Source organism: Pinus tabuliformis, chromosome 8 (genome assembly GCF_031772625.1).
Source record: "Pinus tabuliformis cultivar Carrire ecotype Pingquan chromosome 8, CPIR1, whole genome shotgun sequence".
Lineage (NCBI taxonomy): Eukaryota > Viridiplantae > Streptophyta > Pinopsida > Pinales > Pinaceae > Pinus > Pinus tabuliformis.
Window position 1 is genome coordinate 646,778,799 of NC_142294.1, and position 15,327 is coordinate 646,794,125.

Consider the following 15,327-nt stretch of genomic DNA (forward strand, 5'->3'; position numbering starts at 1 on the left):
ATCTTTTGTTTTTTCTCGACTCTTAAAAATTGAAAAAACGAGTTGTGTCAAAGCGTCTAAAATTCATTTAATTCGAAAACATACTTCCCCTTTATTTTAGTTGATCGAGTAATCCACAATCGTGCAAGAAAGTCAATTGAAACCCCGTCGTTCGCGGAGGCTTAAGAGTCAACCGTCTTTGTCTCCGGAATCGAAGCCAGTACGGACAAAACAAACTCGTTTAACCGGTTCCAAATCTCTAGTTAAAGTTAGAACAAGTGTTCCAACAACATCAGAGACCCCGGTTACTCCAAACATTTCTGGAACCCCTGCCTCTATAGAAGAAGTTCGGCAGCCACAGAAGGACAGTAATACTGATCCTAGTCTGAGAGTAAACACTTGTGTTACCGAACCAATTCCATTTTCAACCGGTTCGGAGAGTCTTGCTCTTCAAACATCTGTCGTTGCCGATTCCATACCTTCTTCGGCACCAGAAATATTCTACGGACCTGACGGTCTTCCCCTTCCACCTGGTCTGATTGCCATAGAAGAGATTGTAGAAGATCCTCCAACGAGTACTCCATCGCAATTTGGAGTCGGGATCACTCTATATCCTTCTTCATCAGAAGTTAGTCTACCACCAGCAGAAGTTCCTGTAGAATCGCTAGGTAATCTTTTGGATAGACTACAAATTTCTGAACAACCGTCAACATCTAGGACTGTGTCGTCTGACACAGCGACGGCAGAACTCCCTGCTATCACTCCGACAATGTTCGCCGGTATACCATTTGTCCCGACTAGCTCTCAACTGCTAGAAGGAGCCCACTCAGGGGCCATTTCGACAGTATGGTCTGTTCCCGTTTGTTCATCCGGAATAATATCCGGAAACTCTTATGTTGAGTCTCAACAAATTGATCCATTTGGAGGTCAATTTGGGCAGTCCGGCCCCCAAGGGCAAACAATCCCCTTGAGTTCTGGATTACCACCGTATGGGGGGCAGTATACCCTTTCATTATCCCCTCCGGGAGGACATCCATACGGGAGTTCACAACAACATTTAGGTTATACTGGGATTACCTCAAGCGGTTGGGTACCTATACTACCTCAACAACCAAGAGTTGTATACTCGATGCAATAATGCTTACCTACGTCAAATATACCAACTACACCAGCTATTGTGACGGTGTCGCAAGTTCAAGCGCTGCTTGTTGTATGCCAACCTCAGGTTTCTCAGGTTGTAATGCAACAGCCCCTTGACCCTGCGACTCAACCACAATCGCCGACTGGTGGAATCACATAGGTTCAGACGGGTACAATTACCCCTCATCTTGGTTAAACTGTTAGTATCGGGCAACAACACATGGCTTCACAACCATGGCTAGTGCAATACCAACAACCGCAATTCCAACAAGTATACCAAGGTTCCGAGCAACAAATCTTTGCTAATAGTGGACAGCCGTACATTCAAAATTTTCAAAATCAACCATTTTACAATGGTCATGCCCACCAACCTTACCAAACATACCAGCATCAAATGCATTATGTCGGTATGCAAAGACCAACTGCTCAGGCAATCCCATCTTATCCTGGGTATGCTTCACCTAACCTGAATCAGCAGTTACCCTTTGTGGCAACTTTAGAGTTACCTGATTTAAATCGGTTAACAAACGATCCAATCGCTTACGCCCCTTGGTGGCCAGCGATTCCGCATAAACTTCCATCAGATATTCCTAAATTTAATGGAAATCCGGGTGAAGATCCATCGAATCACGTGATGACCTTTCATCTATGGTGTTCATCAAACACCCTAAATGATGATTCGATAAGACTTCGCCTCTTTCAGAGGACGTTAACGGGTCCAGCGGCAAAATGGTACATCGAATTGCCTAGAGCTTCGTTTGACAACTTCAGTACCTTAGCCACAACCTTTTTAACCCATTTTCAGTTACCAATAAGGTACGAAACGGGAACAGAACTTCTTACCAATTTCAAACAGACAATGGCCACTCACATATCTGATCATATACATGAGTGGCGACGTCATCGTAGAATGGTAAAAACGTATGTCCCCGATCAGCTCTTAGCTGAATGGTTTATCAAGTCATTACTACCTTCCATCACGGAAGATGTGGCAAAGGGGGGAGTCGTAACAGAAGAGCAAGTTATCGCTCGTGTGCAATATCTGGACTTGATTTACACTCAATCCGACATGCTCTACGATAAAATACCTGACGCCCCTAGACCGGAATTCTCAATTCCTCCTCCTCCTAAATTGAACAATGACTCTCATGCCGGCGATGGCATGATTGGCACAACAGACGCGAAATCAACAAAGGCTACATCCAAAAAGGCCTGTAAGATTTCAAGTCAAAATGCAAAAGATGAACTTCTTGCTTCGGAAGTAAATGCTGTATCAACAGATAAAGGCAAAGAAACCAAACAACCAGGGAGCAAGAAGAAAGGCAAAGGGAAGAAGAAGAAACAGGAGGAATCATCACCTGAGAAATCTTCTTGAAACCCTCCTGGAGATAGGAAACCAAAAAATCCATGCTTTATATGCGATGAGGATCATTGGACCGCACATTGTCCACACAGAGCTGAGCTTAAGAAATTCTTCAAGAATTCAAAAACCTCCGCAGTGTTAACTGATCCATTTCCAAATCCAGGAACAAGTCTGGTTGAAAGTGGAGATGCTTCCCCGTCTCAAGTGCTAATGTTGTCGGTTTCAAAACAGCAAAATGATGCTTTGATATCGACAAGGAACAAAGATTATGGGAATCCACAGCTGTCGAACAACAAGGATAAAGATCAACCTAGTAGTTCGACAACAACTTCGACAGAAGTTGCGCCGCCCATCATTCCTGAATTGACAATAAAACCGCCAAATGGAGTAGTACACAGGTTGACGTTTAAACCCCGCGCTAGAGTGGCACAGCATTATAATATAGTGGAAGATTTGGCCCAATCGCCATCCACTATGTCGACTCTTGAAGTACTAGAGAATTGCCCATCCCAAAGGCAGGCTTTATTATCAGCCATTGGTGGGATAGACCCAAAGGATTCCGATCTTGTATCCTTCGACCATAAAGGATACGATCCTAAATTACCAGCTCAACTAGCTTTCCTTGTTCAAGTGAAAGCCCTCAACAAAACTGTTCATCGAACAATTATTGATGAGGGGGCATCTACATGCATTATGTTGATGAGTTGCTAGAAAACTTTAGGATCTCCAACCTTGTCGCGATCTTCGACGACATTAAAAGAATTCGACGGAAGTACATATACCCCATATGGTATTCTAAGTAACTTGAAAGTTGAACTAGGAGGGAAAATAGTAGAAATAGATGTTGAAGTAATCGATGGAAATCTTGATTACAACATCCTACTAGGAAGACCATGGATATATGCTATGGCGGCTGTTGTATCGTCCTATTTTAGGAAGATTGCATTTCCCTTTCAAGGAGGGATTACAATCGTCGATCAACAAAACTTCCTCCCCAATGGTTCTCAAGTTACAGGAAGCATTCCTATGATCCATGGAAGCCCCCGTTCGCTTCAAAATATCAGAGTAGGCCTACTAAAAGATCCTATACTAATGGGAACTTTCGCCCTTCTGCCTCCAATCAACTTGGTGGAAGTAGCGTTGGTAGGAACCTGCAATATGATATCTTCTAAAAAGATCTCAGAAAACGATATCGACATGGATCATGCAATGGTTTTGCCCCCAAGCCCAACGGAAATATTATAGCAATCAATGTTCCTAGGATGGGAGGCAAACCCAAATCAACGCTCATCAAGCGTTTGGATAGATAGGTCTAAAGAATATGGTACACCTTCAGATCCTTGGTTGCGAGTGCATGTCACCGAAGAAGGAATTGTCCAATCAATGATAATTGAAGGGGCACCATGGAATGATTCCCACCATCGTTCCCTTCTTCCGGATTGTCTATTCCGTCCCACCTCCAAGCAAACTAGTTGTCTCCTTCGACTGGAATCAACTAGGTAGACCCCGTTTACCAGCTAGTGTACCATTCCGAATCATTGTTCAAATATATAGAATGGTTATGGCTGGTACCATCATAGATGAGGGGGCTTCTGTGAGTATCCTTTCCTCAACTGCTTGGAAAGTGCTTGGTTCGCCATCGCTTTTGCCTGAGATGAGAAATCTAACAGGTTTTGATAAAGGAACCAGTCGACCGTTAGGGATCCTTCCCAATGTGCCCATAACATTGAGAGGGAAAACCGTGCACATGAATGTAATGGTAGTTCAAGGACCCCTGGATTACAATCTACTCCTTGGACGAGACTATATTTATTGCATGAGAGCCATTGTCTCATCACTCTTTAGAGTGATGTGTTTTCCGCACGAAGGAAGAGTGGTCAAGCTCGTAGACCAGCTTTCATTTCCTAGATCACGCATAGCAAATAGTCATATACCATCCCTAAATGGTCTCTTCACGCAAGAAATGTCTCAATCTCCAGTCCGTCCACCCGATGAGCGCGAGTGATTCAGGAGGACATGACTGAAACCCAGGGGGCATGCACCCTGGTCTGCTTCGGCAGGAAAACTTCGGGTATAGGGTAGGTTTCCGCGAGAAAATATGACTAGTCTGTACTCCCGTCCGTGATTGGAAGAGGGGGTTATTCTAGAACAAGATTCTCTTGTCAAAGTTATGTGAGTGGGGTAACCTCCTTCACTCACCTTTGTCTATTTCGGTAGACATCGCCAAAGAAGTGTTTTGTTTGCGCTGTGAATAGAACAACCTTTGGGTAACCTGAAAAAGGTATAACTTTCCTGATAAAACAAATATTTTGTCAGCTCGAATAGAAGGTGACCTTGAAACTCTGTTTTATACTTGGGGGCATGCAAACCTTTTGGCGTGCAAGCGAAGAGCGACTATTTTTTTTTTTTAATTTATAGGACCTCTAACCCTTTAAACTCGTAGGATTGGTCGTCTCCTAACTTGCATAAAGAAAGGATGTGGGGCAAAACTCTAAAAGTTGTCGTTTTATATGAGACATTCTTATCACACGACTGGATTAATCGAGCAGTTTTAGCACATAGTTCAAGTTCGTTAAAAAATAAACATAAGACATGAGCAAATGTTTCCCCCCGCGTTTAAGCTCATTAAAAAATGAACTATTCCCCGGTAAATAACCATTGTGAATGTAGTACTTCAGCCGTTAAAGCCTTGGTCGTGTTTGCACCGTCACCTCCCATTTTTCATTGGCCGATCATTCACCTCCATTTGATTGTTTACCCATTTTGAGGAACATCTGCGAAGAGTGATTTCACTAGCCATCCTTGTAACACTGCCGTGATTGGAAAATTCCAAACCTTACCTGGAATCAGCTGCTACCCGTTTTATCACTCGTTCCTCAAAAGATGAATCTCCTTTAAGCTCTTTTCAACTGACTCGTAAAATATGAAAAGATTGCCGAGCCATTGGCCTCTCCAGCTCGTTAAAGGGACAAGAAGTGCTATCCCTCCTCTAGATTTTAATCTTTTTGGACCTGAGGGATTATTACACAAAAAGATCGAGCGCTTGTTTTGTTCAGCTTGTTAAAAGTATCGAAAATTCATCCCTTCTGTATTGTTTTATACTTTTTCGGACTTAAGGGATTAGATGACAAAAAAGGAATTTTGGAGTTACCTTTACGTTCCTTTTCGGACTCTCTAAAATTGAAAAGGATCGAGTTATCTTTGTCGTTAAACTCGTTAAAAAGATTAATAGTGACAAACTTGTCTATAGACGAGAACGAGTTTCACTATCGCTAGGCTCGTTAAAACATAGCGATGGGTTTGCCCGAAGGGAAAATTATAGAACAAGCATATGTTATCCTCCTCAAGCTTGACAAAAATAAAGAGGTACTGGTCAGCAATGACTGGGGAAAATTGGGAAGAAAACTTAAAGAAACTTTGTTGGTAGCAAGTCGCTCTTGAACATGACACTTCCACTTTGTGTCCGAGTCGGGTTGGGTTGTTTCATTCACCGGTCACAACACCATGGTCACGCCATACCATCCACATTTTGGGTTAATGCTACCAATCCATCACATCAGTGTCGCCGATATGTTCAAGAGAAGTCATTTAGAGAATTCACCTGTGTCTCACCCACTACCATACATTATACTCCATTCTTTCATGACCGCCACCCTGAACCTTATATCACCATATCGTTTTCACCTCCATTAAAATCATTTGCTCCGTTCCATGTCATTGATGTGGGATTCATTAAGGCCCTCCTGTGACGGATCACTTCTTGTCGACATCAGCTCATTATCCAAGAAGTTGATCTAGGAACACCCCATTCAATACTTTGAAGCTTGCATGCCTCAATGGCAAGTTTCTCACTTCCAGCGACAGGTTTACATCAATGACCTTTGACCGAAAGATTTTGCGTGGTGTTCGACGCCAAGTCCTTTATTCACACCACGTGAATTGTACTACAGTACCTTGAGGGTCATTATCATTATTGGTGATTCCTCTCGCGCTTGTTAACAGTTTACATCAGTGACTGGTAATCAAGCGATGTCTTTCCATGTTCGACTTCAGAACATTTCTCACATGGATCGACTTGTACTTCAAGTGAAGATCGGACGAGATTGAAGACCCGGGATCTAGTTTCATCCATCCGGGCTGCGATATATATTCAGGGAAATAAAGACATTAAATGTACATCATTGCTACACAGATAATCATCCACTCAAAAGGATGATGGCTCTATCAGAATCATCAGTCTACACTCAGACGATTGTTTGTCCTATGTACATGAAAACGAATTTATAAAGCTGAGCATGGGAATGCCCGCCTCAGCTAGATCATGAAAATAGTATGAAGATAATGTATTGTATTGTATCTTATTACAGGTCTCCTCCCAGCATTGAAAGAACTTCGGATCCTCATAATAAATCATTTCACCCGACACCAAAAGGTTAACGGCCTCATACTTTAGGGGGCAACTGTTATAGACATTTTTGGGCCCTACAACCCCAAGCATGAAATGTCCATAAACCAAGGGCTCCTAAGTCCCTAAAAGTGTTGTTCTAACCCCTAAAGGAACAAGGTCAACAGATTACAGCTTCTCCCAGAAGTTCTCCATGAGAAACTGCTCAGAATTGGTCAAAACAGGATCATTGCAGCTACTCCACTGGCTAAGTGCGTTGCATCTCACCCAAATACACTGTGAGGGTGCGTTTCATTTCAAAAGTCCCTTCTATGGGGTGCGATGGGTGAGAAATGACAAATGGCAGTGTCATTCCGCGAGGTGGAGAGGCAATGGAAGCTTCCAGAATCTTCTCCTGTGACACTTGCCTCACTGAATTCGACCAAGGATGAGTAAGAGGCCATCAATCTCCAAGTGGAAGCAAGAACTATCAGAGAGAAGACACTAATCAAATCACAAGCTGACTCATCCCCCTTACAGATATCTATATATGGATCCCTCATCCCAGAGATCCAGAGGCTGGAATTTTGCATATTGTAAGGAATTATTGTTGGTTTCTTGAGACAAACATCAGATTGTTGGGTGATCTAAGCTTTGTTTGAGGTGAAGAGGGGCTTCTTTTCTAGGAGGTTGATGTTGGGTCAGAACAACTGGTTGTAACTCCTCTTGGCTCTTTTCTTGTTTATCAATAAAAGCTATTTGAGTTTTCCTCCATGCTTTTGTGTCATTGATGCTTGTTACATTTGTATGGTCAATTTACATCTGATCCTAGATTGTTTATGATTATAGATCCATGTCTTTGTATAGTGCTATGCTTCTGTGATCTTACAGGTACTTTGTGAAGCTGGGCGTGCAAGGGAGCAGGTAGCTGAGGACTATCAAAGAAGAGAGAGATCAAATCAGGAGATTGGCGCAAGACAGAGGTTGGTCTTTCTGTTCCTCTCTATCTATAATTCATAAAGGAAAAACAAAAGTAGCTTTTCTCTGTTTGTTTCTAAGGCAGGTGTCACACCTTAGTGGGATAGAGCAGTTCTAAATAGACACTTTTCCCTGTAACACATATCTTCGAGTGTGATGATATTTTCTCCTTTTGGTATGGTGCCTGAAATTTTCTCCTGCATTCGTTTGCTATATGTCCAAACTTGTCACATGCATAACATCTTACATGTTTCATATTCCTTTTATAGCAGTCAATGGCTTTGTGACGAAACATATTGCAAGAAAAACAATATCCCTTAAAGTACCTAGAAGTTGATGATCTTTCTGTGTGACGGTCTTGAACCATTCTACTTCTGCATCTTGCTACAACATGTCCAAAATTATGACATATAAAACATTCAACATTATTCATTTGAGGAAATAACCGATTATCACTTCCACAGTTAGGAGTAAAAGATTTTCTTTGAAGAATTTCTTTCCTTGGTTGTTGATGGGGTTGACCTCTCATCTCCTTGTTGAGCATTTCAGATTTTGCATTAGAGTTCCTTGCCTCACCTTGTGAGCTAGATTCACTTTCAACATATTCATGAAAACGAAGACCATTTTTGATGGAAGGAGACCTTTGACTACTAAGAATATCATCCAAAATCTTAGTACTATCTTGAAATCGTAAAAGCTTATCCTTTTCTTCTAATTTACCTTTTAGGATTTTTACCTCAACCTGATATTGCTCTTCCTTTTCAAGATATTGCTTCTTCATGATTTCTTTAGCTTTTCTTCCTTCTTCCACTTGTTGTCTTAATTCGAGAACTTCGTTTTCTTGTTCTTCAAGAGCTTGGAGTAGTTCTTCATTTTTCTTATTTGATTTTTCAAGATCTTCTTTTAGAGAGAGGATCTTAGCTTCAAGAATTTCATATTAACTAGATCTATCTTTAAGTTTCTTGATTGTTGTGCTCCTTTTATTTACTTCATTTCTTATTGATGTCACTTCATCTTGCAGCTTTTGACATTGATCTTCCTTTTCCTTGTACTGCTTCCTTACTTTGTTTCCTTCCTCCACTTGAGCTTTTAGTCTGGTAGCTTCTTCTTTGAAGGCATACTCCCTTTTGTCCAATAGACCTTGTTGATCTCTAATTTTGTCTGTGAGTTTTTTAAATTCTACCTCTATTTGATATCTTTCTCTTTCACCCATAAGAGAAAATTCAGTTGTTTCGCTGTCACTTTCATCATCTTCAAATGAACAGAGAAATGTATCACCAGAGGATAACAAATTCATACCTGACAGTTATTTTGTTTGTTCATCTTCATTCTGAGGTGCTTCTGAATCTGAAGAGTTGCTTCCACATAATCCCCAATTGTCTCTCCCACTGTCACGGTTCCTTTGAGATGCCTTCTTCTTTTGAGGTGCTTTCTTCTTTCCCATTGTTTCTACAGACCTCCTTCAAGCGATCAAGCTTCTGCCAAAGGACCTGCTTTGATACCAAATTGTTGGAAACAATACTAAGAGGGGGGTGAATCAGTATTAGTAGATCAATAATTTTTTCATTTCCATAATCAGATTTATATATGCTACTTCAGTGAAGGGAACTCGCGTGTGCACGCAACTGTTCTTAAGGCAACCAGTGTATATCTAGTGAACTTATGATTTAGTTAATTCATCATATGTTGATCTTTAATCTGTGCATCAGTACTTTATTAAACATTAAATAGTAACCATGTGCAGTTAATAACATAATGAACCATCACACATAAGAAACACACATGAACACCAAGATTTAAGGTGGAAACCTAATGTGGGTAAAAACCACCTGCTGCTGTCGTCTCTATCTTCTTTTAATAATAAGAAAATATGTTTACAATCTTGTACTGGTGCAGACTCATACCAGTACGCAGGCTTTTACCTGTAGAAGGTTACAACCTTCTCTCGTTCTCCAGCTTCTACTGGAAGGGAGCTACAACCCCCTAGCTCTTGTACTAGCCGATATGTTTACTAGTATGTAGGCACCGACCTACAGAAGGCTACGACCTTCTTTCTTCCTCCAGGGACCACGTTTCATAAATTTTCAGACTGGATGCTCTTGGTACACAACAATACACATGAAGGCCTCGTTTCATCCAATTTTTATACTGGATCCATCTACAACATTGAAGATTAGAATCAATCACCATTACAATACAACCATCAAATACATCTGCATCGACCAATCACTGAAACTAAATCATCACTCTCTGAATCAACCAAACTTAATCAATCACTAACAACCTTTGAACCTGTGACACAACTAAATCAACCATTCATTCATACTTAATCAACTTCAACCAATCAACTAGAACATATAGATCACTGTAACGAGTACACAGATCTGAAGCCAGAACACTGCATCATCATTCAGAACCAGTTGTAACCTCAAAACCATGCATCAGAGTGTATACGCCACTTGGAAGAGCCGAACCAGCATGTATACGCAATTTCACCAAAGCGAACCAGCGTATAGATCTGCAAATACTTACTTATAACTTCGCTGCACTTCCCGACTTCAGGCATACCCAGATCATCACATATAAAGGATAAAACATGTGTTAGCAATTAGATCTAACGCATCCATTATCAGATCACATAATGATAATTCATTTTGATCCTGATCCATCATTAGATCTCATCCATCATCACTGAAGCAAATCACAATCAATCAATCTGAACATTCAAAATACTGTCACTAGAATGCAGTCACCAGAACATAGAGCATAACTCAGAATTCTACATCAACAGCCAGAACCAACTCCAACTTCAAACATCATAGTTCATAAGGTATATGCTACTTTAATGTGTCGAACCAGCGTGTATACGTGCTTTTACCAAAGCGAAATAGCGTACACATCTGCAAATACTAACTTGAAACTTCATAGACATTCTAGACTTCAGTCACACTCATATCATAACATTTACAGAATAAAACATGCGTCAGTATTCAGATCTAGACTATCCATGATCAAACCACATAATGATAATTCATTTCAGGCTTTATGATCCCGATCCATCAACCATCATCAACCACATAGGCGCATCCTTTGATCAGATCAAGAAAAGCATCAGAAGCTCATAACCTGCATATATGATCTAACACTTCATAAGATATTCAATACTTGCACACCATGGCCTAATGATTCTCCTTCTTATATAGTTTTAGGCCTTTCTCAATACCTTGGACCAAAACCACTTAGGACCAATACCTTGGACCAAATACCTAGGGTCAATACCTCGGACCAAATACCTTGGGTCAATACCTTGGACCAAAATACCTTGGACTAAATACCTTGGACCAAAACCTTGGTTTTTCATCTCATACGCGCTTTTCCTTCTGTGAAAGTGTGTGTGTATGTATACGCTTCTTTTGTTCTGTTAACCCACGTGTATACACTCTTTTTCTATAGTGAACCTACATATATTACTTAACATACCTGAAAATGTCCCTTTTATTCAACTTCTTGATTCTGATCTGTAGTCCTTTGTTCCTTCATCCTATTCTTTTGTATCATTACTTTGTTCCCTCTGAATAGACCTATTATAATGTGATTTTCCTTTGTACATTACTTCTGAACTGATTCCTTTGAACTGCCCTGCATTTTGTCATATATGTAAACACAACTACCATGCATTCTATCACATATGATATCTCTCTTGTAGATTCATCTAGTTACCATATACAAGTGAGTTGTTCTGCTATAAGTGGGTTGCCATCAAGTACAACACATGCATCATAATGCCAACAAGTAACATAATAGAGGTGATGGTAGGAGACAGTTGAAGTGTTGGACATGTGGCAAGGAGCATCTCAAGAAGTATTTTCTATCGTATCAGGGTGGTAGGTCTAAGATCTATAGTGCTAAGGAGGAGCAAAAAGTTGGGGATGTTGGGCAGAGCATTGGATAACAGGCAGGAGGATCGCCAAGCATCCATTATTGAGATGGACGGTAAGATCCAGATAAAGAACTTGTGGTATGTACAGATGCATGCAAGAGAGGACTTAGTGGGGTCCTGTTGCAGGAGCGACAGGTGGTATGTTATGAATCAAGGAAACTAAATGAGAACGAGTAGAATTATGTAACACATGATCTTGAATTGGCAACGATCATTCATGCATTGAAGATGTGGAGTGACTATTTTCTTGGTAGGAGGTTTTTGTTGATGAGTGATGACAGTGGGTTGAGATATTAGTTTGACCAACCTAATATGAATGTTAGGAAAGCTAGAAGGTTGGCCATGCTTAGTGAGTTTGACTTCGATATTAGGTACATTAAGGGAAACGAGAACATGGTTGTAGATGATTTTAGTATAAGATTGGTAAATCACATAGCAATTATGAATTCATATGGGATAGATTATAGGATCAGATCTTACGGCTAGGACAACAGGATGATATGTATAGGGAGCTAATTAGGCACAGGTTACAACAACAAGGTACAGGTGATCAAGATGTGGATTATCTCTCAAGACATATGATTTGCTAAGATTTAGGGACATGATCTATGTGTCGACAATAGTGAACTCAAGATGCTTATCTTGAGGGAATTTCATGTTAAGCCTTATTTAGGTCATCCGAGATATCAAAAGACTCTAATAGTTGTGAAGAAGTTCTATTATTGGTCAAATCTCAAGAAAGAGGTAACTAAGTTCGCTGCCAGATGTTTGGATTGTTAACCGGTAAAAGAATAGTGTAAGCATCCATGTGGTCTATTACAATTGATTCTTATTCCAGAGTGGAAATGGGAGTTCATTTCTATTGATTTCATCACAGGTTTGTCGAGGGTATCTAGACAACATGATTCCATCATGGTTGTGGTTGGCAGGTTGACTAAGGTACACTTCATAAGGGTTAAGTATACTTATTCAGCTAGTGAGGTAGCTCAAATATTCATCAGGGAGATAATAAGATTGCATGGTATTTCTAAGAATAGTGTGTGAGACAGAGATTCTAAGTGCACTTTTAGGTTTTGGAAGGATTTATTTGCAGGGTTGGGTATAGATTTGGCCTTCAGTACAAATTATCATCCGCAAGAAGATGGAAATACAGAGAGGTACAACATGATTCTAGAGGACATGTTGAGAATGTATGTTATGAATCAACAGAGGAGGTGGGAGGAGGATATTCCACTGATTCAGTTTTCTTACAACAATGGGAATTAGGAATCACTGAGGATGAGTCCATTTGAGGCACATTATGGGTAGAGTTGTAATACTCATTTCATCTGGAGTGATCCAGTGAAAAGGGTGTTGATTGGACCAGACATGTTGGCAGAGATGGAACAGGAAATGAAAGTTATCAATAAGAATTTAAAGGTAGCACAAGACAGACATAGCAATTATGTAGATCATCACAGGGAATTTAAGGAGTTTCAAGTTGGTGAACATGTGTACTTGCACATCAAGCCCAAGAGGAGCTCCTTAAGGATTGGATCATGTTCTAAGTTGGCACCTTGGTATCATGGACCTTTCAAGATCCTTGAGAGGATTGGACCAGTGGTCTATAGACTTGCATTTCCTTCGACAATGAAAGTCCATGATGTTTTCCATGTTTCATTGATTAAAAGATCATGTGATTGATTGGTTTATATTGTAGGTGGATCCAAAAGGATAATTTCATCCAAAAACTCAGTGAATTTTGCAGCGGAAACAACTCATGCTCCATAATTGAGCAATCAAGAAAGTTAAAGTGCGGTGGAAGCACTCTGGGCTCGTTGAAGCTACATGGGATATGGTTGATTAGATGCAGGTTGTGTATCCTTCATTTTTTTTTGGTTAAGGAAAACGAGTTCCAGTATATGTACATATTTATGTATGGTTGTTATTGTAAATACCACAATGAGTTATGTTATAAGTCTCCCATAAGAGGTATGGTTGTCATGTTGTCATTTTTTATGTTGGTTTTGCTTTTCAGTAGGTTGATATTGTAAATACTGCATTGAGCTGAGTCATAAATCTCTATGGGAAGTATGTTTTGGTTTTCAGTGGTCTTGTTGGTCATAGGTGTCATTGAACACCAAGGACGGTTTTCCCTTAAGGGGGAGGGGTTTGTAACATATTTGGGTTAAAATTTCATGTAATAAAAGTTAATAAAGGAAAAATAATACCAAGGTCGTGGGACACGTATTCCAATTTGAATTTTGGGAAAAACATCCTAGTGGGTGTTTATTTTGTTTATTAAGGCTAAGGGGAAATTGGCAAAGGCTTTGAAATGGAAAAGAGGAATTAATTAGAATTTATGTATGAAAATAAAGGAAATTAAGAGAAAAGGAAGGTGAAAGGTCACAGGATTGCATGTAAGGAAAATTGAAGGAAAATTAGAGGAAACTGAAGAAAATGGAGGCCTCAATAATAAAAAGACTTCTAAGGATCATTTCATAGCTTCTGTGAGTTCATTTTTGGAGCTTTCTCTCTATTCTCTCTCTCATACCCTTGCACACTTAGAGCATTCTTGGCGCACTCTAGCATTAGAGAAAGGAAGGCAAAGGAAGGGAAAGAAAGCAAAGGAAAGAAAGGACCAAGGAAGGAAAAGTTGGATCAAGTGGCTACAGTGGGATTTCCTTATAGATAGTGAGTTGCATGTTTGATTTCCTTGTTATTTTTTGAATGCATGTTACATGCATGTGTGTATTTGGTTCTCTTGTTGTCATTGGCATGGGTTTTTTTAGGTGTGACATTGGTTTCAGCCTTGCCCTTCCAGTTCTGGATAGCCATGGGGTGATAGGGTTCTATCATTGGTTGAGCTTTAGATTGCTAGATGGTTTTTGAACTGCATGAGGTGGTCTTAGGAAAATTCCCAAGGGCCTGGGAATCCCTTGACTAGTTTTGGCGGGATTGCGGTAAAGCCTAAGGGTGGAGATAGGGAAATTTCCCAAGGTATTGGTGAGGAAATATAGAGGCATCCAAGATTGTTTGGGCCTAGGAATCCCTTGACTAGTGTTGGCGAGATTGCGGTGAATATTGGTAGTGTATGCTCTTGTTTTGGGCCTAGTGATCCATTGACAAGTGTTTGCGGGATTGCGTAAAGCATAGTTGCGTAGGTGCTTGTTTCGGGCCTAGGAGTCCCTTGACAAATTTTGGCGAGATTACGGTAAATCTTGAGAAATCCCTGGTTTTTTTATTGTGAGCCCCACATTTATGCTTGTAATATGACACGAGGGTGGTTGGTTGAAAGAAATATTTGGTTCATCGCAATCTATGGTTGGGTGGTATGTGAAAGTCTCAGACTTAGTTGGATTTTGCATATGTTAATAAGAGCTCTTTCATCTTGTATTTCACGAGTATTTATACTTGTTATTATGTGGCTTTGATGGTTGTTCTATCATTTTTATTATTCTAGTTATATGTTGGTTACAAGCATGGTTTCATGACAGATTCTAGTTATGGATCTTATCATGTTTTGATTGGTAAATGAATGGTTATTGAATGCATGAACTAATA